At 32.3% G+C, this 25,322-nt stretch overlaps 1 protein-coding gene across 2 annotated transcripts in view; it reads left to right on the top strand.

The window, feature by feature from the left end:
* The window catches only part of LOC114332338 (uncharacterized), a 132,094-nt gene that overhangs the window by 14,383 nt on the left and 92,389 nt on the right, over positions 1-25,322 (top strand). Inside the window, exon 1 of one of the 2 annotated variants that reach the window (XM_050652834.1) lies at positions 19,141-19,209. The exons of the other annotated variant lie outside the window; for it this stretch is intronic. The gene's annotated coding sequence lies outside the window, so the exon portion shown is untranslated. Of the gene's footprint in view, positions 1-19,140; positions 19,210-25,322 lie in introns of those variants that run through there. 2 annotated transcript variants of the gene reach the window in all.

Below are 25,322 nucleotides of genomic sequence, written 5' to 3'. Positions count from 1 at the left end.
CATCAAATTCTTCACGGATGGCTCGGTTGATGGTGAAGGATCAGCAGGCTTTGGTGTCTTTAGCCCAGAGATCAACTATTCTTATACCAGTAAACTACCTAAGTATACCCGAATATGTACGGCTGAGATTGTCGCAATTAATCATGCCCTCCAAATTATTTTGAAAAATGGGATTAAACAAGCAATCATCTGCTCAGATTCTAAAAGTGCCATACAGAAAATAGGCAGATCAACCTATTCTATGGAAACAGAACACTCATCGTTCATGACCAAAAGAGGCATCATTGAAGCGAAAGAAAATAACGTTAATATTAGTCTGGCATGGATTCCAGGACACTCGAATATTAAAGGGAACATGGTGGCTGATAAACTAGCTAATATAGGTAGAACCTTAAATGTAGCTGCTGGTATCACTCTTCACTATTCCAACTTTCTACCAGACATCAAGCATTCCATCTGGAATCGGTGGAAGCAAGAATGCCAGGGGAAAAATCGGAATAATTCATTTTACTCTAAAATTGTAGGTCAGATAGATAAACTCCCCTGGTACCACAATTTTGCATACCAAGACAGAAGACATATAAATACCATTATTAGAATGAGGACAGGTCATTGTGCTACTCCAGTTCACCTATTCAGGATAGGAGTAAAAGACAACCTATATTGTGACTGTGGCCGGGTTGGGTCCTTGAATCATCTGATTTTTGAGTGCCCTATAAATATGTCAATCAATTTTGACCTATATAAAGAATTAGCTAAAACAAATATCCCTACCCCCATTGAAATTTGCCTACTTATGTCCAACCTTAATCCACGTAGGATTAACTTGATCCTTAAATTCCTTAACTTAGCTAAACTTAACTTATAAATTAATCAATTCCCAACTTTGAATTAAAAAAATTAAGAAGATAAAGATATAAAAAGATATTAGACCTCCAAACGATAATAGTTGTAACCCTTATGTTATAATATTGCCTTTCCTGTAGGGACTGTCTGGCCTATAAGAAGATGTTTCTACTTATATTTAAAAAAAAATTGAGGCTTTAGCATATATATTTGGAAATATTCGATTGCCCAGAGCAAGACAAGAGTATTTCCCTGGTGTAAGCTGGGCGAATTATCCCGAGGGATATAACCCAATAAAGGAAGAAGAAGAAGAAGAAGACTTGTCACTACTGGCGCTCGCGAATTTTTAAATATCCCCTCTACGTACAAGCTCACAGCGTATAGACCGATCAAATAAAATTACCACACATGTAAATTAAAATGTACCTAATTCCATACAGGTTGGAATATTTTTTTATCAAAGTTTAGGTTCAAGCAAAAGATATTTTCCAGAAAGTATATGATTCATATGAGGGGATCATTGATTAAATAATTAAAAATGGCTATTTTTTGCTCAAAATTTACTTTTTTAACTGCTGCGGTAATTATTCATGTTCTATTAAGGTTTTTACATTTTTGTTCTGGAAAACTAAAGAAACAATCTTTTATATAAGACTTACTAAGTTAAATTTGACCCTTAATTTATTTAAATAATTGTAAATCAAAATTGGGAAACAAATTTCCAAAAAAATATTATTTTCATTATAAATATGTAAGCACTATAAGACATTTTGTCTTGCAGAAAAAGTTGCGCTATGGTACTAGTATAATTTAATATATAGATTTTTTTATATGTTTAATTTTAATCACTCGTAACTAAAGAAAAGCGTTTCCTAAAAATATTTTTTTCATATTTTTTTATTTTTTACTTTTTAGTCTTACACTTTTCAAACACTAACATATAACGTCATGTTTATTAAAATATGTATAAAACATATGATGTACAAACATGAAAAGTAGTCGGAATCGGCAAAAACTTTAAAACTTTATTGTTTATTTATGAAGCATAACGTAAACAATTAACGTAAAAAGTGAAAGTATGTATAGCTCATACAATTAGCTACAATCTGTAAAAGTTTGAAGTTTCTTCATTGTAAAAAACAAGAGAGTTTAAGCATTTTCCGTTAAAATAGTTTTTTTATTTAAACAATTAATAAACAAAAACAATTTTTATTGACTATTCGTGTATTGTTCCCGCGAATACATATGTCTGCAAATTTTTATTCATTTATATTGAAGAAAAGGCAGTCAAATTTAGTGGAGTCACTGAAGGTGGATATGAGCTATTACCTCCGATTTCGTTCAACCTCCATCGATTTGCATGAAAATTGGTGAGTGGTTAGAGGATATCTCAAGAAACAAAGGTGACATGGTGCCAACTTGCGCTTTTACCCTGGGGGTGGATGCCACCCCTTCTCGGGGTGAAAATTATTTTAATAAAAATAACCCTATAATTCGATAGGGGGACAAATTCTAAGCAAAATTTGTTATATAAAGTTATTAAAATAAATCAAAACTTTTTGAGTTATTAAAGATCAAAAATTTTAATTTTTTGTAAGAAAAATGCATGTTTTTAACCGATTTTTTATAGATAGCTCAAAAACTATAAGTTTTTACAAAAAAGATATTATTACCAAAATTAAAGCTAATAAAAAATTAAATAAACTCCGTACTAAAAATACCTTTTAGTATTAACTAAAAGTGAGTTATAGGTAATTTAATGCATATTTTTTTCGGCGAGTACCCAAATCTAAGTATTCAAGCTTAAATTACGGGAAAATGATGCATTTATAACATAAAGTTATTAAACATTTGTGAAAGTACTTAGAAATATATATCAAATGAGATCCCGAACAAGTTAGTAGCGTTAAAATTTATGCTCCAAAAATTTTTTAAACTTAATCTTTTAAAAAAATTTTCCAAAAAATGTTATCGTTTTTTTTTAATAACTCCGTTAATTTTTACGATATCAGGTTTAACTAAAAACGGTTTAAAAGGTAATTTTAAAGGCTATTAAAAATAGTTGATTTGAATTTTTTAAACCCCTTACTTTTTTAAAAATCAAAGATTAAATGGCCACGGTTACATGGTTCTCGCAGCAAAATTTAAGCTTTAAACGTTTCTATCTCGGTTATTTTTCACCCTATAGAAATGGTAAAAAAGGTAAAATATTTGATATATAAAAAACTAAAATTTGGATACTTACCATTTTTACGTATATTTATTTTTATAGTTATTATCAAAAGAAAATAAAAATGACGATAATTTTAAAAATTCTGATTTCTTTAAATGATATTTTTTTATTTAGAGAATATGCATTCTTAACCGGTGAAAATTGTTAATATCATTACTTATGCTAATACAAAGAATTTTTTGTAAGGATTACTATAAATTTTAATTTTTGTGGAAATGGCGTATGTTTTATTTTTCACTTTTTCCTAAAAAATTCGAAAGGGTTCTCTTAGTTTCATCATAACTTGCTTAATTTTGATGCTGTTAACTTCTTCTGGAGCTCATTTCTTAGATATTCTGAAGTACTTTGATAAGTGTTTAGCAGGTATATTTTATAAAATGCATCGTTTTCCCGTTATTTAAGCTTGAACACTTAGATTTGAGTACTCGTCGAAAAAAATATACATTCAATTACCCATAACTCACTTTGAATTAACATTAGTTTGGTACTTTACAGTGTATTTAATTTTTTATTGTCTTCAATTTTGGTAATAATAACTTTTTTGTAAAAGCTAATAGTTTTTGAGTTATACGTGAAAAACAGCTTTAAAACATGCATTTTTTTACGAAAAAATAAAGTCTCTGATTTTTAATACCTCAAAAAGTATTGATTTATGTTAATAACTAAATATAACAAATTTTGCTTAGAATTTGACCCTCTATGGATTTATGATATTATTTTTAATAAAATAATTTTCACCCCAGAAAAGGGGTGGCATCCACCCCCAGGGTAAAAGCGCAACTTGGCATTATGTCACCTTTGTTCCTTGAGGTATCCTCTAATTACTCACCAATTTTCATGAAAATAGATGAAGGTTCAACGAAATGGAGTTGAAAACCTTCAGTGCCTCCACTAATTAACGTCCAAAGATTTGCCCCAAACGATTGAACTAAAGAAAAGCGTTTGATTAATTAATACGACAAAACGAATTCTAATGTTAATTGTAGCACAAAACGTCTCTACCGGTGGTTTTTCTTCTACGATAAAAACAAGAATTTAAATTCGAGTTTTGGTTGAAGTGTGGTTTCGTATCGTATTGAAATTTGACACTAATAAACGCCGATTTATATATAAACAAATATATCAGCGTTCAAAATTTGAAACTTGTTTATTTATGAAACATAACGTAAAAAGTGAAATTATGTATAGTTCATATCTAGTGTGACCAACTAGCCCGAAAAATCCGGGACATGGCCCGAATTACGAAGTCGTGTCCCGGCATCCCGGACAAGGCTTCCGGGCGATCCGAATTTTCAACGTTTTTGTAAACTTCTATTTTCAAATTTTGACTACGTTAATCTTCTAAGAATTCACATTAAATTGAATTAGTGGGACGAAAAAAAGTCGATAATTTCTAGGGTGTAATACTAATACCACATCTAAAACACATGCATTTTATATCATGGTATTATAGTTCTACGAAAACTAAAACTCTGAACTTTTGCCCGTTTCTGTATTTTAATAATAAATAATTATTGTCTTCTGAGAAGACGATTAACCCGGTCTATATAGACATTTCAAATAACAAAAATTGCCGTAGAGCCAAATTTTGGTGGAGAGCTAGGGTATACCATAACAAATAAAGTTTAAAAAGTCCCCATCGATCCCATGTGTGCGTCAAAAGTTATTCGGGGTCAAAGGTCAAAATTTGAGATTTTTTGGATTTTTTTCGAAAACGGTAAGTTCTATCAAAAAAAAACCTTAAACCAAAGTTGTAGATCTTAAAATTCTCTACAAAAATAGTCCTTACTATTTTTTTCCTAAGAGTTGCCATTCCTGAGATATCGCGATTCAAAGAGTCACATTATACATGATATGCACACGTTTCCACACCACCTGTGAGGTAGTGTACTCGGCGCGTTTTTTTTTACCGTGGTTTCCCCTGTAGGCCTACTCCACTAACTGTTTTGACAATTTTAGGATAATTTAAGGAAACAATACCGGTCAAGTTCTAGATATTACCTTATTATTGATATTGATTATTGATATTGCTATTGATTATTAGGTTAACTATTGTTTTGATTTCTTTAGATATTTTAATCAGATTCATATCCTTGAAAGTCTACATCTTTTTCCTCTTCCTCTTGCTGTATGTTCAAAAATTGTTCAAATGTGACTGAGTCATTGGTCTCTTCATTAAAATCACAGGAGTCTTCCTCTGTTATACTAAACTGGACATTTGAGCAAGACTGACCTTGGCAATTGGTACACACTAGAGAACACAGCAACCCGACTTTTTTACATCCACATTTGGCACTACAACCTTTTTTGCAATTGCAAAAAATAGTGTTAAGGAGTTTTTCTGGAGCAGGTGGGAGTAAGGTTTTAATCGGTTCCAGAGTATTATCTATTAATTTCCAACCCCAGTCTTCTGGATTCAGTTCATTGCCTAGCCATGTTTGAACTTGATAATATACTCGATACAAATGTTGAAAAGCAGATGCTGATGTTGGAGGAAGACATGATAGTTGTACTTGTTTCTTGTTTCGCGTATTTTTTACAAAAGTTAAGTATCGGTATTTATCAAGACAAATAATTTTTTTTGGAGCTCCATAAACCGCAAGAAGAAAGCTGAAAGAAAGCTGAAATGTTAACTGACCAATTAACAGCTGCGAATATTGAAGTGAAACAAGCTAAAAATGACGCAGATGTCCTTATAATTGAGACAGCAATTGAAAAATTTAAGGCAACAAACACAACAATTGTAGTTAGTGAAGGTGTTGATTTGTTGGTACTGATTACTGCAAGGACTCCAGTAGACAGTGGCGGCTCGTGATTTTTACAATAGGGGAGGCTATACCTAACTGTAAAATATCTAGACAAATTTGCACTAGCAAAAAAATGCGCCAAAAAATGTAATATAAGGCCCCATCTCTTGACCATTTTTTATTTACATTTCATAATATCATCCTAATTCATAATTTCATGATATCATCATTTTAAAAATAGTTAGTCTAATAGTAAAAGTTTAATACCAAAGTTTGTGTCGTTTATTTGTTAACAATTCCATCTATTTGTAAATAGATACCTATGCATATCAAAATAAATACAGATTTGAAGTTTTGCAGTCCATACATAATGATGCTTCAAATTTTTTAAGATACTCAACTGATTTTTTTTTATTCTAAACGCGGCCTACTGCGAATTCAAAAACACGATAAATTACCGATATTTTGCTTTGAGTTAGAGATATCGGAAAAAGTTATTTGAGCAAGTTGTTCCAAATATTATTATAACCCCACATACCAAATTTCATAACAAAATTCGCACTTTTAGATTTTTCATTATTTTTAGTCAGGACCCTAAAATTCGTTGTCCCGAGACGCACCCAACCACCCAACGGAGCTGAGAAGCTACACTGCCTCCCTTGGTATATCTCCGGGCAGCGTGTGATGGCGCCGTAGATGCCACTGTTAGGAGACCGGATCTCCTTAAACGCCTGCTGCGCTGCACGAAGCATTAGCAACGGAGAAAGCTGGGCTTCTCGGCTCCGTTCGTGCATCTCGGGATAACCCAGGGGCTGCCTACAATAATATGTAATAAAACTGAGACGCGATCATGCGTTCTAATGCTAATGCTCCGTACGTATGGATAATTAGTGATAATATGGAGTTTACACGTTGTATAATAGTGAGAGTAATTGTTGTTTTCGCGATTCATGATAAACAAAACAGTATAGAGTGTGTAAAAAATTGATGGGGAGGCTGAGCCTCCCTTGCCTCCTCTGACGAGCCGCCACTGCCAGTAGATAAAGTTATTTATTTTCTGAAACCTGGAAGGGCTCAACAGCGAACAGAGATATATTCTTCGAATAGTTTATCGGCTTATCCCAAATGCCAAAAGTACATTTTATTTTTACATGCGATAACCGGCTACGACACTACGTCCGCAATGTACAGAAGGGGCAAAACGTCAGTACTTAAATTATTCGAAAAAAAAAGATTTGACTGACTGCTGTAAAGTTTTTACAGAACTTGATTCTACACGGCAAATAATAATTACGGAAGGAATTCGCTTTCTTCTTGCGGTTTATGGAGCTCCAAAAAACATTATTTGTTTTGATAAATACCGATACTTAACTTTTGTAAAAAATACGCGAAACAAGAAACAAGTACAACTATCATGTCTTCCTCCAACATCAGCATCTGCTTTTCAACATTTGTATCGAGTATATTATCAAGTTCAAACATGGCTAGGCAATGAACTGAATCCAGAAGACTGGGGTTGGGAATTAATATATAATACTCTGGAACCGATTAAAACCTAAGGCTACGGCTCCACGGGCGAGAAATTGACGCTAGCAGTAGCAGTAAAATGAACTTAAGGTTCCGCGGAACGGAATGGGAATAGCCGAACTGAACCGACTACGCACAAGTCCTGTAGTCGGTACAGTTCGGCTATCCCTATTCCGTTCCGCGGAACCTTAAGTTCATTTTACTGCTACTGCTAGCGTCAATTTCCCGCCCGTGGAGCCGTAGCCTTACTCCCACCTGCTCCAGGAAAACTCCTTAACACTATTTTTTGCAATTGCAAAAAAGGTTGTAGTGCCAAATGTGGATGTAAAAAAGTCGGGTTGCTGTGTTCTCTAGTGTGTACCAACTGCCAAGGTCAGTCTTGTTCAAATGTCCAGTTTAGTACAACAGAGGAAGACTCCTGTGACTTTAATGAAGAGACCAATGACTCAGTCACATTTGAACAATTTTTGAACATACAGCAAGAGGAAGAGGAAGAAGATGAAATCGAAGAAGACTTGACTGTTGAAGTAGACTTTCAAGAATATGAATCTGATTCAAATATCTAAATAAATCAAAACAATAGTTAATCTAATAATCAATAGCAATATCAATAATCAATATCAATAATAAGGTAATATCTAGAACTTGACCGGTATTGTTTCCTTAAATTATTCTAAAATTGTCAAAACAGTTAGTGGAATAGGCCTACAGGGGAAACCACGGTAAAAAAAAACGCGCCGAGTACACTACCTCACAGGTGGTGTGGAAACGTGTGCATATCATGTATAATGTGACTCTTTGAATCGCGATATCTCAGGAATGGCAACTCTTAGGAAAAAAATAGTAAGGACTATTTTTGTAGAGAATTTTAAGATCTACAACTTTGGTTTAAGGTTTTTTTTGATAGAACTTACCGTTTTCGAAAAAAATCCAAAAAATCTCAAATTTTGACCTTTGACCCCGAATAACTTTTGACGCACACATGGGATCGATGGGGACTTTTTAAACTTTATTTGTTATGGTATACCCTAGCTCTCCACCAAAATTTGGCTCTACGGCAATTTTTGATATTTGCCAAGCATTTTGATGTCTAAGTTGACCGGATTAGATTCGAAAACACGAATATGTATTTTTATAATCTTTTTATAATTATATTTTTATATTAAATTAAGATTCTATTTACATAAAGTCCAACATCAGTTAATTTTATAATTTTTCTTTTTTTTTGGAAACGATTTCGGGATTATAAGTCGAAACGTCAAAAACTAAAAAAATGTGATTATCATTACAACCCATACCACCAAAAAAATTTTTGTCAACATAAAAATGTTAAATAATCAATAAAATAATTATATTAACGTTCTATACAGTGTGGGCCAAAGAAAACAATCCACCTCGATATTTGGCAGTAGTTATTAGATTCTAAGGAAAAGCCGAAACAGGTCGATTTTTTATCTAAGGGGGACATATTTTTACGGTAAATACATCTGTCATTTGTCAACCCCCTCCCTTCCACTTCTCCTATCCTTATTTTTAAATAGGGACTAGGGGTCGTGTGCTAGCTCATTTGAAAGGTTATTTAATTCTCTATTCAGTAATATAAATATTAACATAATTATTTATACAGGGTGTCCAAGAATAAATTTTTTTAATTAAATTAATTAGCACAAAAAGAAGAATGAATGTCATTTATTTAATTCTAAATCAAAATACATTCTACTGCTTTCACAAAACAGAAAAAAATGTTTTTTGATAAATATACATTGCTTTTCGCTTGATTTCAGTGTTCAAACTGCCATCCTGTCTCTTGGTAGGTTGAATATTGAATTTAAGCAACAAACAATGTTTATTTATGGAATAAACATTTTTTTCTGTTTTATGTCAGCAGTAGAATGTATTTTGAGTTAAATAAATTACGTACATTCTTCTTTTTGTGTCAATTAATTTAATTCAAAATAATTTTTCTCAGACACCCTGTATGAATAATTATGTCAATGTTAATATTACTGAATAAAAAATTGAATAAACTTTCAAATGAGCTAGAGCATGACCCCTATTCCCTCTTTAAAAATAAGGGGTGGGGGAAGTGGAAGGGAGGTGGTTGACAAATGACAGATGTATGTACGGTAAAAATGTGTCCCCCTTAGATCAAAAATCAACCTGTTTTTTCATTTCCTTAAAATATAATAGCCAAATATCGAAGTGGACTGTTTTCTTTGGCCCACACTGTATTAAAAAAAAATGGCCCGATTTTCATTGAAAAGTCCCGGATTTCAGGTATTTTTTTCAGCCTTGTCCCGAATTCGACTGAATTGGAGTTGGTCACACTATCATATCACTAGTTACAATCTGTAAAAGTTTCAAGTTTCTACATTGTAAAAAACAAGAGAATTTAAACATTTTCCATTAAAATCGTTTTTTTTTATTTAAACAATAATTAATAAACATAAAATAATTTTATTGACTATTCGTGTATTGTTCCCGCGAATCCATATGTCTGCAAATTTTCATTCATTTGCATTGAAGAAAAGTCAGTCAAATTAACGTCTAAAGATTTGATGCAAACTATTGAAGTCAAGAAAAGCGTTTAAAAAATGAACCATAATAAACTTTTAGTTCTGCACCTAATGTCAAATTGTCACGAGAATAGCACAAATCGGCAATTTTAAGCGCTGGAGTGTACTTCTGTAACATTATTTCATGAATAAAAATGTGTTTATAAATAATTTTAACTAATATTTTATTGATATCTTCATCCGCATATTTGTTAAACTGTGCTGTTCACTTTTGCAAGTTGAAAAATGTGTGTCACATTAATTGGGATAAATGTCACTGAATGTTTTTATACAAAGACTTGAATGTTGCATGTAAGTATTAAAACATAACCTGTCGAATATCACACGATACTAAGAATAAAGAATAAAACAATGCTCCAATTTTTTCCCAAACTTGTTTCTATTCGGCAATAGTCACTCGAGCCCTCCGGGCTCTCGTGCCTATTGACAGACAACAAGTTGTAGAAAAATTGTCACGTTATTGTCTATTTATTCTCACTCTCGTGTGATATTAATGTTGGTAATAATATTAATTGATAAGCGATTTATGTGTCATACAACATAAAAGGTTAGATTAAAATTAAACGCATTACGTTGCAGTGAGTCAGGGTCATTATCAACCATTAGGTACCGATAAAAGCTATTATAGTATTGATTCGGGGTGCATATCTTAGATAAATATAAAATTATTGTCTTTTTTATTTTATATTTATTTATTTAGTCATAATAGATATAATTTTGCTACAGGCGTATACAGTGATGAGCGCGCTAATAACCGGCAAAATAGCGCGAAATTTGGAAAAATACATTGCGAAACAAAAAGAGATGAAACTAGTGGAGGTGGAAATGATCGTTATAAACGTATAAATTAACATTACTTTACATAGTTTCCCACCTTTAGACGTCTGAGACAGGAGTATTTTATAAAATTCTACTGTCACAGTGACAGTTGTCACACTCCACTGATACGTCTAAAGGTAGGAAAATAGGTAATGTAATGTTAATTTATACGTTTATAACGATCATTTCCATCTCCACTAGTTTCATCTCTTTTTGTTTCGCAATGTATTATGTTTTCCATCTTTTACGCACTTTTTCCGGTAATAGGGCTTTTCATCGATTGTCATTTGTTTCGAGCTTCTGTCATATGTTGTATAATCTGTATATAATATTAATATACACGGATTATACGGCATATGACAGAAGCTCGAAACAAATGACTGTGAATGAAAAGCCCTATTAGCGCGCTCATCACTGTATCAGCTGTGAGCTCGTACGTAGAGGGGATATTTCAAAGTTCGTGAGCGTCAGTAGTGACAAGTCAGTGAATTTTTTCTGGAAATTTGACATAATTGTCAAAGTGATTATTTAAAAAAATTGAAATTAAAAACATTAATAGGAAAAAATATTAGTTGGTCAAAGCTGTGGTATATATTTTTACCTTAAATATACTTACGTTTTAAATACTGAATTTAAGTTTTTTTAATATTTCGTAATATGTAATTATAAATTATTCTCTTCATCGAAGCGCCATCTACACGATAATTGTGAAAGAATCCGAAGTAAGAAACTAATATTTTATCAATAGAACGTCAAAATGATTAGCAAAAAATCTTTAAAAAATCGATTATAATTTAATGATTTTTTGCGTTGTAAATATTACGCGATAAAAATTAAATAATAAATTTAAAAATTTCCGGCGAAAGTCGCATTAGTAATCCGCTAGTTAGCGACAGCAGCGAAGCTCAGAGCGTATTCGCAAAATTAAATTCCGAAAGAGGGCGCTCAAAATTTCAAAAATTGAAATTAAAAACATTAATAGGAAAAAATATTAGTTGGTCAAAGCTGTGGTATATATTTTTACCTTAAATATACTTACGTTTTAAATACTGAATTTAAGTTTTTTTAATATTTCGTAATATGTAATTATAAATTATTCTCTTCATCGAAGCGCCATCTACACGATAATTGTGAAAGTATCCGAAGTAAGAAACTAATATTTTATCCCTAGGAAAACAATTTATTTTGTCATTTGACCTCACAGTTCTAAAACGTTAAATTAAAATCATTTACACGAGAGTTTTGCCAAAGTAACCACTAAGTTTTGCCACTAAGACGTGGCTAGGTCTTAAACCTAGACGACGGTTAATATATAGGTTAAAGACGACTCAAAATTATGTTTCATCTGTATGCATTCATTAAAATTTGATGCTAAAACTACTGATTTGTTTTTACCTTCTTTTCATAAAAAAAATCTGGTCCCCGATAATCACACAGCGTTTTAAAAATTATTAATCTATCTTAGAATTTCTAATTTGGTTTTTAATTTAGTTAATAGGTACCTACACTACAATTTATTTTACACCAACAGATAACAATTTTTAATTAAATAATAAAAACTGGAAACTAAGTACTTAGGTGAATTTATTTTATAATAAAATTGTGTTCTGGAAATTATGAGGTGGTCGGAATATTTGCATAACAATGTACATTCTATGTACAGAATATAAATATAATACATTTTATTTAACTTTGTAGTCGCTTAAACATTAAAAAATACTACGTTTAATATAAACGTTAAATTAACAAAATGTGTGATTTGGCATTGGTTAGTTTACGTCATTACGTAGAGTATAATAGGAATGAATACTGAGGAACACTGCAATAGTTTTTTTTTAAGTCGAAATCATTGTTAATTACAACATAAACTGACCGCAAATATGTACACAAATTAATGACAAAGTTAATGTTTTCCTAGAGTTGATGCTTTTCAAATTCGCCACCAGGCGTCGCCCACTTTGCGGTTCCTCGCTAATACAGTCTTAAGTGAGTGTTAAAATGATTTATAAGATATAAAATAATTATTATTTCTTGAATATTAAAAGTAAATTTAGGTGTAGGTCTCGAATAAACGCCGCGCCGTCCAGGACGTTTCATTGGGAAAGTAACATACGTTAACTGTAGAAAGGGGACACTCAAAAATACCACACTTAATGGATCTTACTTCATCCATAACAAAGTTACTGGGTGTTCTATCGATTTTGCCATTTTCTTATTTGGTTCATAACTTTTTAAACGCACTGTGTATTTAGTTTATATTTGGCACACAAATATTCTTTAAAGTGTCCAATCGAATAATTTATTTATAATTATAAAAAATCCAGGTCCGGATTAAAATATATATGAAAAATAATCCGACCCAAAAACAACACCCTGTACATTAATTTTTTTTAAACGGGTTCTGCACTTAGAAAGAGAATGAAACATTAAATTTAGTGGTATATTAATGAATAAATAATAAAAGTCCACAAAAAATACATAATTTTATTCAACAAAGTAGGTACCTATCTATCTTAAAAATAAAAAAAACCCTATAGTTGTTCAAAATGACCACCACCTTGTTGAAGACAAAGTATTGCTTTTATTGTAATTTGACTAACATACTTCCTAATCTCGTTTGTGTTATTTTTAAGTTCTTGGGAGGCGCCCCGAAACCATTCAAGAAGTTCTTCCCTACTATGTATTTCATCGTTATAAACCTTGTATTTTAAATATCCCCAAACATAATAATCGATAGGACTAAAACCACATGATCGTGAATGCCAGACATGAGGACGGCCTCTACCAATCCATCTTTTGGGAAAATTGTCGGATAAGAAATTTCCAACTAAGCGTCTGTATTGTGTTGAAGCACCTATATTCCACGTGCATTGATACTTTCATCATCCAGCGTTATCTGTAAAATATTTTCTAAAAAATTTAAATACCCTTCACCGGTTAGGGTGGGAGGTAAAATATACGGTCCTCTTAATTTTTTAACAAATATTCCACACGCTCTGCCAAACGTGTGAGTCTCTGAAATTGTATAATATCCTATCTTTCTTGAATTTTGCTTCATCCGTGAAACATCTGTTTACAATCCTTGGCTTTCATTTGCTTATAATCCTTAGATTTCGGGTGGTCCACTAAAATCAATTCTGAGTGCCAAATATAAAATATATAATATGCAGTGTGGTTCAGAAGTTGTAAATCGTATTTCAATTTTTTTTCTACTTCGAGATCCTGAAATTCCATAATTTCAGAATTCAAATTCAAAATTTTACCAGAAACGGCATTTTGCCGAAAATTCAAAGTATACCACCAATTCAGTTTTAACCTCTTTTTATGTGCAGAATCCATTTTTTTTTTAAATACAGGGTGTTGTTTTTGGGTCGGAGCATTTTTACAATATTTTTTAAACCGGACCTAAATTTTTTTATTTATAAATAAATAAATTGATTGGACACCTTACAGAATATTTGCAAGTCACACATAAAATACATAAATATAGTGTGGTTAAAAAGTTGTAAGTCGTATTTCAATTTTTTTACTTCGGGCTCGCGCAATTCACATAATTTCAGAATTCAAATTCAACACCAGAAAAAACATTTTGCCGAAAATTCACAAATAAATAATTTTTTTTGTGTGAATTTGATGGCCTTGGCTGAGCCAATTAGCCAGACATTTAATTTTAAAAACAAACAATTAAAAAAAAAGAGAAAAAAACTAATGGTTTGATATTCTTAATATAATTTCATAGTATTTTGTATCAATATCTGTATGGACTGTACAACTGTACGGACTGTATTATGGTGGTTCTAATAAACTGTACAACTTATCTTCACTGTGCTACCATGTACTACATTTATTTTTCTTCTAAATACAAAATGCTTTACGATGGTGTACGTAACAAAATTAAAATTATTATATCTGTCATGCTGACAATCGGCAACTTACAAAATATAGCAAATATTTTACATTTCCACCTTATTGAGGATTTAACAGATTACGTATTAAGTTTTAACATAGCCCCACCTTGAAGGGAACCTTCAAATAATAATAATATTAATGTAATATACAGGGTGATTGATTAGTGGTTTACCCCACTAATCAATAGCTCAATAGATTCGCTATAGTAATCGATAGCAATAAAAGTTAATAACAAAAATTGTAGCCAACTTTGAGCTTCACATTTTAAAATTAATTAGAATGTAAATGTAAAGCTTCACATTACAAAAATATAAAGGTCTGTTATGTTATACAGGGTATTTACAAAGTTATAGCCAATTTTCTATGAAAATCGTAACAAGGTGTATAAATAAAAATAAGCACAGCGGCAATGGTTTATTGACGCCATATTTTTTACTTAATGTCAAAATTTTTAAAAATGACTAACATTGATAATTTTCTTTATATTGAATACAGGGTGAGTCCAAACGCAAGTGCATTATTTTCTCAGTAATTTTAAATGGAACGCCCTGTATTTTATATCACTATTGAAAAGTACCATTATCGTGCTTTAATTTGTATACAACATTCCCTATGTCTGAATTTATTAGTTTTTGAGATATTTTCATTTTTCAATGGACCAGTAGCGTGGCCACCCAGATCACCAAAATTTAATAAACTGGACTGAATTTTTTGGGGTTACGTTAAGAATGAAGGTTTTAAAATGCCTCCAACAACAAGGTATGAGATGAAAAATAGAATACAAAGTGTATTTCGAAATGTTAATTTACAAATGCTTCGTAATGTAAGTAACTCATTCCCTCGACTAATTTTGAACACTTTCTGTAATTAAATATATAAAATATTTTACTAGAAGTAGGTAGCTTTTAATTTTTTCAAAAATGTTGTATTCTGTGTTCGTATTTTTTTTTGTAAAATTTTCTAATTTTTTTTTCTACTGCCGTGCTACAAGAGCCACTTTCACGTACGCATTTCGTTTCCGAAAGTTGTACTTTCCCTCACGGCGCGGCGTGCGTGAAAGTAAATTTTCCCGCACGGCGTGCTGTAAAGTAAAATACCTTGTAATATGGCATTATAATATATTATAATACATGCAATAAACTAATATTTAGATATTATTTACTAATTTATTTCAAATTTATCTTATTGTGTCCATGTTTTAATGAAGTTAGCGCGATAATTCGATGAAATAAAATTATTTTGACATAATATTTAAAAGTCAGATCAGTAGACAATTACAATGGTTTTGAATCGTCGTCATGGAAACCAATATCGTCGTCGTGGTAACCATTATATTGAAAGTTGGGTTTTGACAACCTTGTCAGAGAATTAATTTGTGTATTTTCACTTCTAAATAAAAATTGATATAACTCTGTTTTTAGTGGCTTTTTTCCAAACGTACGGCCCTAGAAAAAATATTGTTCCTAACTCATGCGGAAAGTGTCTTTCCCGCCGCACTCGACTGCTTGCCCGAACTCCGCTATCGCGTCGTTCGGGTCAACGGCAGTCTCGTGCGTGAATGTATCACTTTCCGCACTAGTTAGGAAATAGTATATTGTGCAACAAGTGCAGAAAGGTACTAATTTCTCACGAGTTTGAAAAGTTGCGGTACGAGCGCAAGCGAGTGCCGCAATTCAAACGAGTGAGAAATTACCTTTTGTGCACGTGTTTCACACTATACTTTTTCTACAAGCACAGTTGTTCCTAAAAATAAAAATCACAATTTCCAAACGACGATTAATTATAATAGGTACCTATGTGATAAATTTTAAACTGTATTTAATTAATACCTACTAATCAATTTAAATTCCTTATACCTAAATAAATTGCACAGAAATCAGTCAAAAAATTAATGCACTGCCTTAATTTGTTTAAATTTAAACAATTATTACACATTATTGACATTATATTTATGCAGTCACGGATTTACACAAAACCTACTTCATTCGACGTCTCTTGCACAGGTTGCTAAATCCTTATTGGTTATTTGATAATTATAAAATGTTTAATAAGAATAAAATTGTAAAATAAAACAGTTGTAACATCCATAATTTAGTTTCTATGCTATAGTTAAATATAATAATTGTCTTATAGGTTATATATTTGTCTAAAGTTTAACCACGGATGTAAACAGAATATAACGTTACTCAGAATGCGGTAGTCCACGGATGTAAACAGAATATAACGTTACTCAGAATGAGGTAGTCAACTGTGCAGAAAAGAACTTTGCGGCACAGAAACGTCACTTTGCGGCACAGAAACGTCACTTTTCTGCACACTAATGTCAAATATCTTATACTGTGAGAAAATATCAAGTTTGCTAACATAAAACCGTGCAGAAAAGTGCACTTTGAATAGTGGTTGTAGAATAGTATATTGTGCAACAAGTGCAGAAAGGTACTAATTTCTCACGAGTTTGAAAAGTTGCGGTACGAGCGCAAGCGAGTGCCGCAATTCAAACGAGTGAGAAATTACCTTTCTGCACGTGTTTCACACTATACTTTTTCTACAAGCACAGTTTTTCCTAAAAATAAAAATCACAATTTCCAAACGACGATTAATTATAATAGGTACCTATGTGATAAATTTTAAACTGTATTTAATTAATACCTACTAATCAATTTAAATTCCTTATACCTAAATAAATTGCACAGAAATCAGTTAAAAAATTAATGCACTGCCTTAATTTGTTTAAATTTAAACAATTATTACACATTATTGACATTATATTTATGCAGTCACGGATTTACACAAAACCTACTTCATTCGACGTCTCTTGCACAGGTTGCTAAATCCTTATTGGTTAGGTTGATAATTATAAAATGTTTAATAAGAATAAAATTGTAAAATAAAACAGTTGTAACATCCATAATTTAGTTTCTATGCTATAGTTAAATATAATAATTGTCTTATAGGTTATATATTTGTCTAAAGTTTAACCACGGATGTAAACAGAATATAACGTTACTCAGAATGCGGTAGTCCACGGATGTAAACAGAATATAACGTTACTCAGAATGAGGTAGTCAACTGTGCAGAAAAGAACTTTGCGGCACAGAAACGTCACTTTGCGGCACAGAAACGTCACTTTGCGGCACAGAAACGTCACTTTTCTGCACACTAATGTCAAATATCTTATACTGTGAGAAAATATCAAGTTTGCTAACATAAAACCGTGCAGAAAAGTGCACTTTGAATAGTGGTTGTAGAAAAAAATAATTATTTCGTTCTTTATTTGTTATATTATTACATTTACATACCAAAGTAGTTTTTAATTGTGTTTACAAAATGTTGTATGTTGTGGTTGTATTTTATTTTGTAAAATTTATTACTAATAAATTATTTTTCTTTCTTTATTTACTACATTGTTACATTGATTACCGGATTGATAATCAGTAATCTTAAATTATTAGTTTTAAAAAATTCAGTCATGGCTTACTTGAAATTTGGAAAGATTTAGACCCCTAATTAATAATTTGGTCTAAAAAATTAAAATATCTCGAAAACAAATAAATTTAGACATAGGGAATATACCAAAGTACGGTAACGGTACTTTTTGATAGTCGCATAAAGTTCAGGGTGTTCCATTTAAAACTACTGAGAAAATAATGTACTTGCGTTCGGACTCACCCTGTATTCGATATAAAGAAAATTAACAATATCAACCATTCCTAAAAATTTTCACAATCAACAAAAAAATATGGCATCAATAAACCATTGCTGTTGTGCTTATTTTTATTTATACAGGGAGATGAACTTGTTACGATTTTCATAGAAAATTGGTCATAACTTTGTAAATGCCCTGTATATCAAAACAGACTTTTATATTTTTGTATTGGGGTAGTTAAGAAGATTTCGAATATAAGATAAAATATAGTGTGTTCCATTAAAACAAAAACATAAATTTGATCTGCCACGATGTTACCGAACACCCTGTAACATTCTAATTAATTTTAAAATGTGAAGCTCAAAGTTGGCTACAATTTTTAAAATTAACTTTTATTGCTATCTATTCCTATAGCGGATCTATTGAGCTTTACCCTACTAATGAATCACCCTGTATAACACAACAAAATTAACTACACTACACATGTAAGTCCTGTAATAGTAGTAAACAGAGGTCTCTACTAGATCGTTTTTAAACACCATTGGACGTCCAAACTTCCGCTAACCTAGAGATATTGTCTTTTCCAGGAAAAAAATTTTAACACGCGTCCAATGTTCCATCTGAAATACGGTAACTGGCTATTCTTGATGAGAACAAGACTGTCCACCATTATTGGAAATGCAGGTTCGTTCCATTTATACTGCTTGTGTAGTTGAGTGACGCAGTCTTTTGAAAACCGATTCCAGAATTGTTGCTTTAGTTGTTGCACAAATTGAAGTCTAGATAGTCGGTTAGATGAAACTTAAAAATCAACTTCAGGAGGGTATGCGATGATCTGTCCAATAAGAAAATGTGAAGGAGTGAGAGGATTTAGGTCATGAGGATCATTGGATAATGCAAATAAAGGTCTACAATTTAATATTCCTTCAATTTGAATTAATAGTGTATTAAACTCTTCATATATGTCAATATTGCATATTTCAAAACTCTTTTAAAATGAAATTTTATACTTTTGACAGCAGCCTCCCATAAGCCACCAAAATTGGGAGAGTATGGAGGTATGAAACGCCAGATAAGACCCTGATTTGCTGCAAAATCTAAAACAACACCTTAATGTTGTTGTAAAAATTGACCTAATTCCTTAAGTTCATTGTAGGCACCTGTAAAAGTAGTACCATTATCGGAGTATATATTTGAAGGCGTACCTCGTCTTGAAATACATTTATGTAAACATGCCACACAATTTTCACTCGGTAAATTTGAAACTAATTCAAGATGTATTGACTTAGTTGAAAAACATACAAAAACACATATTAGCATTTGGTAACTAGTTTACCTCTTCCCTTTCTATCTGCAATTGAAAATGGGCCAGCATAATCTATACCACTATGATGAAAGGGAAATAATTGCAAAACATATTTGTCAGGTAGATTAGACATGGGTGCTGTACAGAGAGTGGACTTTGCCTTAAAGCATATCATACAGTCTTTTATAACCTTTTTAGCTAGATTTTTTGCTAGTATAATCAAATATTTTTGTCTAATGAAAGAGAAAAGTGATTGAGTTCCTGCATGTAAGAGTGTTTTTGATTATATTTAATTATGAGGTGTGATATATTATGCTTTGACCATAATAATATTGGATGTTTTATGTCAAAGCTAAGCGAAGTTAAACGTAACCTGCTGCCCCCTACATGCAAGACACCAACCTCATCAATAAAAGGTTGCAATGAACGTATTTTATGATATATATATATATATATATATATATATATATATATATATATATATATATATATATATATATCGGGTGTTCTACAGCATTCGCCGTTTCCCGCATCCTATTCGCCATGCTTTTCGGTCACGAATATCTTCCCCGTTGAGTTGTCTACTGTTCATTGCTTTCTCTACATCTTGTAACCATGTTCTCTTCGGTCTGCCTCTTTTTCTTCTCGCGGGTGGTGCATACTGGATCATTTTCTTGGGCCATCTTGTTGGTCCCATTCTCTGGACGTGCCCGTACCATATCAATCTTTTTTGTTCTATTCTGTCTATAATATCATTTTCTACTTCCATTCTTTCTTTTATTTCTTCTTTTGGGATATGCTGCAGTTTAGATATTCTGCAGCTTCTTCTAAGCGCGTCCATTTCTAAAGCTTGTAGTCGTTTATTTTGTCGGTCTTTTACTTCCCACACTTCCGAGTTGTACAGGACAATTCCTTCCACGATAGTTTGGTAGATTTTTTTCTTTGTCTGATTTTGCAATCCTGTACTCCACCAAATGCCATTCAGCTGTTTTATAGCTTTTCTTCCTTGACTTATTCGATATTCTATATCTTGATCGCATGTGGAGTTTTGTCAAAAATAGAACCTAGATATTTAAATTCATCACATCCTTTTATGTATTCCCCTTCTAATTCTAAGTCTTCAGTATCACCTCCGACTACAAGGTATTCAGTTTTCTCCATGCTCATTTCCAAGCCCCATTTTCGGTACTCCTCTTTCAATTTTCTAATCATGTAACTGGCGTCATCTTTATCAGCAGCAATCACAACTTGGTCGTCAGCAAATAGCAACGTATACAAATAAGAATCTCCTACTGGTATTCCCATTGTTTGGCATTTCCTAGTCCAATATTTTAACGTATTTTATGATGCTTTGGTAATTGTTTACTGGTATTTAGAATGTCAATAACCATGAAATAACTCAATTTGGGCCGATTTAATAAGTTTCATTGTAGCACTATTGAGTTTACTTGCATTAAGAGTTCCTTTATTTTTAGAAATATTTTGTAAAAGACTAAGTTTTCACTCTAATGGCATACAAAACAGCATAATGCCGTTCTACATCCCACCAGACTGAAAACAATGGGGACCTTCTCTGGTTACACCTCCGAGGTTTCTACAATTTGCAAGCCATACGGATGCTGAGACTAAGGAAGATGAGGGAATTTTGCAATTTATAATTCACGTCCCATCTGCTCAGCGCGGTAAAGTTCCAACGAGAATGGTTCCCTTCTTACTCCAATCAGAGTAAACATGTAAATAAAAAATGAATAACCATTTTCAATTTTGTTGCAAAACGAAAATACAGCCGCACCATATTCTAGTCCAATCAGAGAGTGCAGCAAGCACCTCTACCGGTTTTGAAACTTATTAGTCTCTCATCAGGAGGCACATATGCTGATCTCTCCGATCCAACCAAAACAAACCCCGGCGTGTAGTCCCGGATTGCAACGAACGAAATGGCATAGATGCCCTAGCGGCAACTGCTAGCAAAAGACTAAGTTTACACTCTAATGGCATACAAAACAACATAATGTTACTCTACATCCCACCAGACTGAAAACAATGGGAACCTTCTCTGGTTACACCCCCGAGGCTTCTACAATTTGCAAGCCATACGGATGCTGAGACTAAGGAAGATGAGGGAATTTTGCAATTTATAATTCACGTCCCATCTGCTCAGCGCGGTAAAGTTCCAACGAGAATGGTTCCCTTCTTACTCCAATCAGAGTAAACATGTAAATCAAAAATGAATAACCATTTTCAATAAACGAAAATACAGCCGCACCATATTTCAGTCTAATCAGAGTGTGCAGCAAGCACCTCTACGGGTTTCGAAACTTATTAGTCTCTCATCAGGAGGAACATATGCTGCCCTCTCCGATACAACCAAAACAAACCCCGGCGTGCAGTCCCGGATTGCAACGAACGAAATGGCATAGATGTCCTAGCGGCAACTGCTAGCAAAAGACTAAGTTTTCACTTTAATGGCATACAAAACAACATAATGTTACTCTACATCCCACCAGACTGAAAACAATGGGAACCTTCTCTGGTTACACCCCCGAGGCTTCTACAATTTGCAAGCCATACGGATGCTGAGACTAAGGAAGATGAGGGAATTTTGCAATTTATAATTCACGTCCCATCTGCTCAGCGCGGTAAAGTTCCAACGAGAATGGTTCCCTTCTTACTCCAATCAGAGTAAACATGTAAATAAAAAATGAATAACCATTTTCAATTTCGTTGCAAAACGAAAATACAGCCGCACCATATTCTAGTCCAATCAGAGAGTGCAGCAAGCACCTCTACCGGTTTTGAAACTTATTAGTCTCTCATCAGGAGGCACATATGCTGATCTCTCCGATCCAACCAAAACAAACCCCGGCGTGTAGTCCCGGATTGCAACGAACGAAATGGCATAGATGCCCTAGCGGCAACTGCTAGCAATATAGACTAAGTTTACACTCTAATGGCATACAAAACAACATAATGTTACTCTACATAAATATTTTGTAGTTTGTTAAGGTTTTGTAATTGAACATAAAATTCATGCCAAGTTTTCCACAAGTTTTTAGAAATATGTTCATCCCATACTAATTTTTTAGACCATAACTCTTGAATTCTTGCTATTATAGCACATGGACTAAGCAATTAAGCAATCCTAATGGATCGTAAATTTTTTAAATATAAGATAGAATAATTGTTCTTTTTGTAGCATGGTCTGAAGGTGTAATAAACAAATCTGGTTGGCTCAGCCACTGAACGTCTAAAGTTTTAGATGATTCATTTTCTCCTAACATAAGAATTGAGTTGGAAACATTGTTGTCTACAATGATGTTTCATTTAACAAATAAAAATTAGAAATCCACTTTCGAAGTTGAAAATGGCCCGAATTTAAAATAGAAGAAATTTGTTGACACAAGAGTTTAAGTGCTTGAAGACCATTGGCACCAGTTAATAGATCGTCTACATAGAAGTCCTTTAAAATAGTCTTGGAAGCAAGTAGGTTTTTATTTGAGTGATCAATACCAAGTTGATTTAAACATCGTATGGCTGGATATAGAGCAGCAGCAGTGCCATATGTTACTGTATTTAACTGCAAAACCTGAAGTTCTCTCTCTGGATCATCTCTCCAGATAATTATAAAAAAAATTATGTAGTACCTCGAAGATATATAACAACATTAATAAGAATGAAGTTTGGACATGCATGTTTCCCTCTACATCTGGCGAGAATTAAAGTTTTTGATTCAAATTATTTTACTGAATGTCAGAAGGTGGGTGATTTGAATCACACTTTCTTTGAGTGCACAAAATACATTCCATACACCTCTAATTTAATCGAAGCTTTAATAAAATGTAATGTTTTTCCACGTTTCAATGCATCCTATCTATTGTCTCTGAACAGCAAAAATATATATAATATGATTGTTTAATGAAATTTATCTGTGAAACTAAAATTGACCTCTAAACTTATTAATGGTCTAATAATTTGATATATTATGTACATATGAAAAGAGAAGAAGAAGAAAATGTATAATGGAAAAATGTGGTGAGCAACTTGGATAGTCCATAGCGGCCAGCTGCAGCTTTTGAACTGCTTCTTTATGTATGAATAGAAAAAAAAAGTTGTGACTGGCCAATTGACACCCAAGTCTATGCCATAAAACAAAAAAAATTCTTTGTAGTGGTTGATGTGCAGGGTGCATTTGAATTTGTCTATACATTTTGCTGACATCTGCTGAAACTGCGTAAATGTACCTATTGTCTGAATCTGATTAAAATAGGAAATATATTATTTTGGATCTTAGGACCCACATATTGTATATCATTAAGATACAAACCACTAGTAGTTTTACAGCTTCCATCGAAAACTACTCTTAGTTTAGTAGTGAGACTGGATTCTTTGTATAGGTACACTATGATGAGGAAAGTAATAGGTTTGTAATTGTGTATCAATAGTCCTTGTAACATTGAATAAATGACCAAGTTCTTGATATCCATCAATAAATTGCTTGTATAAGTATTTTAACTTTGGATTGGTTGTGATTCTTTTTTCGAGAGAATAGAAAAGTTTTAGTGCAGTGTCAAAAGAATTGCCTAATATTTCTGGAGGATATTTAAATGGCAATTTAACAATTAATTGTCCATTGGGAGCTCTAGATGTAGTATTTAAGAATAATATTTGTTCACATTCAATATCATCTTGTGATAAAAAGCTACTTTCAGGAATTTCTTCTAATTCTCAAAACCTTTTTAATTGCTCATCTAGACTTTCAGTAATAGAAAAATTGAAAATGGGTTGTCTTGAAATAGGTTTTGATATCGGTGCTAAGCCTGATACTGTCCAACCTAGCTTTGTAATTTTTAAAATTGGTTTTTTCTTAATTTTATTTGGCCCTCTGATAGCAAAAACCAAAATTCACTAGCTCCAATTAGTATATCTATGCACCCTGGCTCATAGAAAGATGGATCTGACAATTCAATATTTTTAGGAATGTGCCACAGAGAATGGTTTAAATTTAAGACATATGATGGAGTAGCAGTGCTAATACTTGGTACCTACTACTAGACAGTTCAAATTTGTAGAAAATTGTTTATTGTTTGAAATTAAATTGAGGCTAGATTTCTTATGAATAATGCTTTCAGATTGGTTAACACCGATAATTGGAATATGTGTATTGATCAATAGAATATGATTTTTTTGACAAAAATGCTCAATGATTAAATTTAATGGGGCACCACTGTGTAAAATTGCTCTAGCTTTATGGAAATTGTTGTATTTATCCTTAACTTGAAATGTTACAGTAGGCAGTATTATTATATATATTTATTATATTTATTATTATAAATATTACAGTATCTGGAATTCTATTTTTCACTAGTAAATTTGTTTGACTAATAGATGGCTCTCCATTTATTGTTGATTTAATTTGAGAATCAGTGTTCAGCAATTTACTATGCTTTTTTGAACATTTTTTACAATTACCTGGTCTACACTGATCTTTGGAATGGCCTATATTTGATTTTATTTTAGGTAAAAGTTTATTTTTTGTATAGTCAAAAGATTGATTTGAATTGGGAAAAGCTGTACCATTAGTAACATTAATTACATTTTTATTCACATAGTTTATTAATATTGCCATATCATCGTAAAATGATGTTTTAAATTGCTTTCGTGTTTCATAATGAGTCTCTAGATCTGTCTCATCACATTTTATCCTCTATAGTTC

Source organism: Diabrotica virgifera, chromosome 6 (genome assembly GCF_917563875.1).
Source record: "Diabrotica virgifera virgifera chromosome 6, PGI_DIABVI_V3a".
Taxonomy (NCBI): domain Eukaryota; kingdom Metazoa; phylum Arthropoda; class Insecta; order Coleoptera; family Chrysomelidae; genus Diabrotica; species Diabrotica virgifera.
The sequence above is the reverse complement of the archived record's forward strand: the minus strand, read 5'-3'. Positions and strand labels throughout refer to the sequence as shown.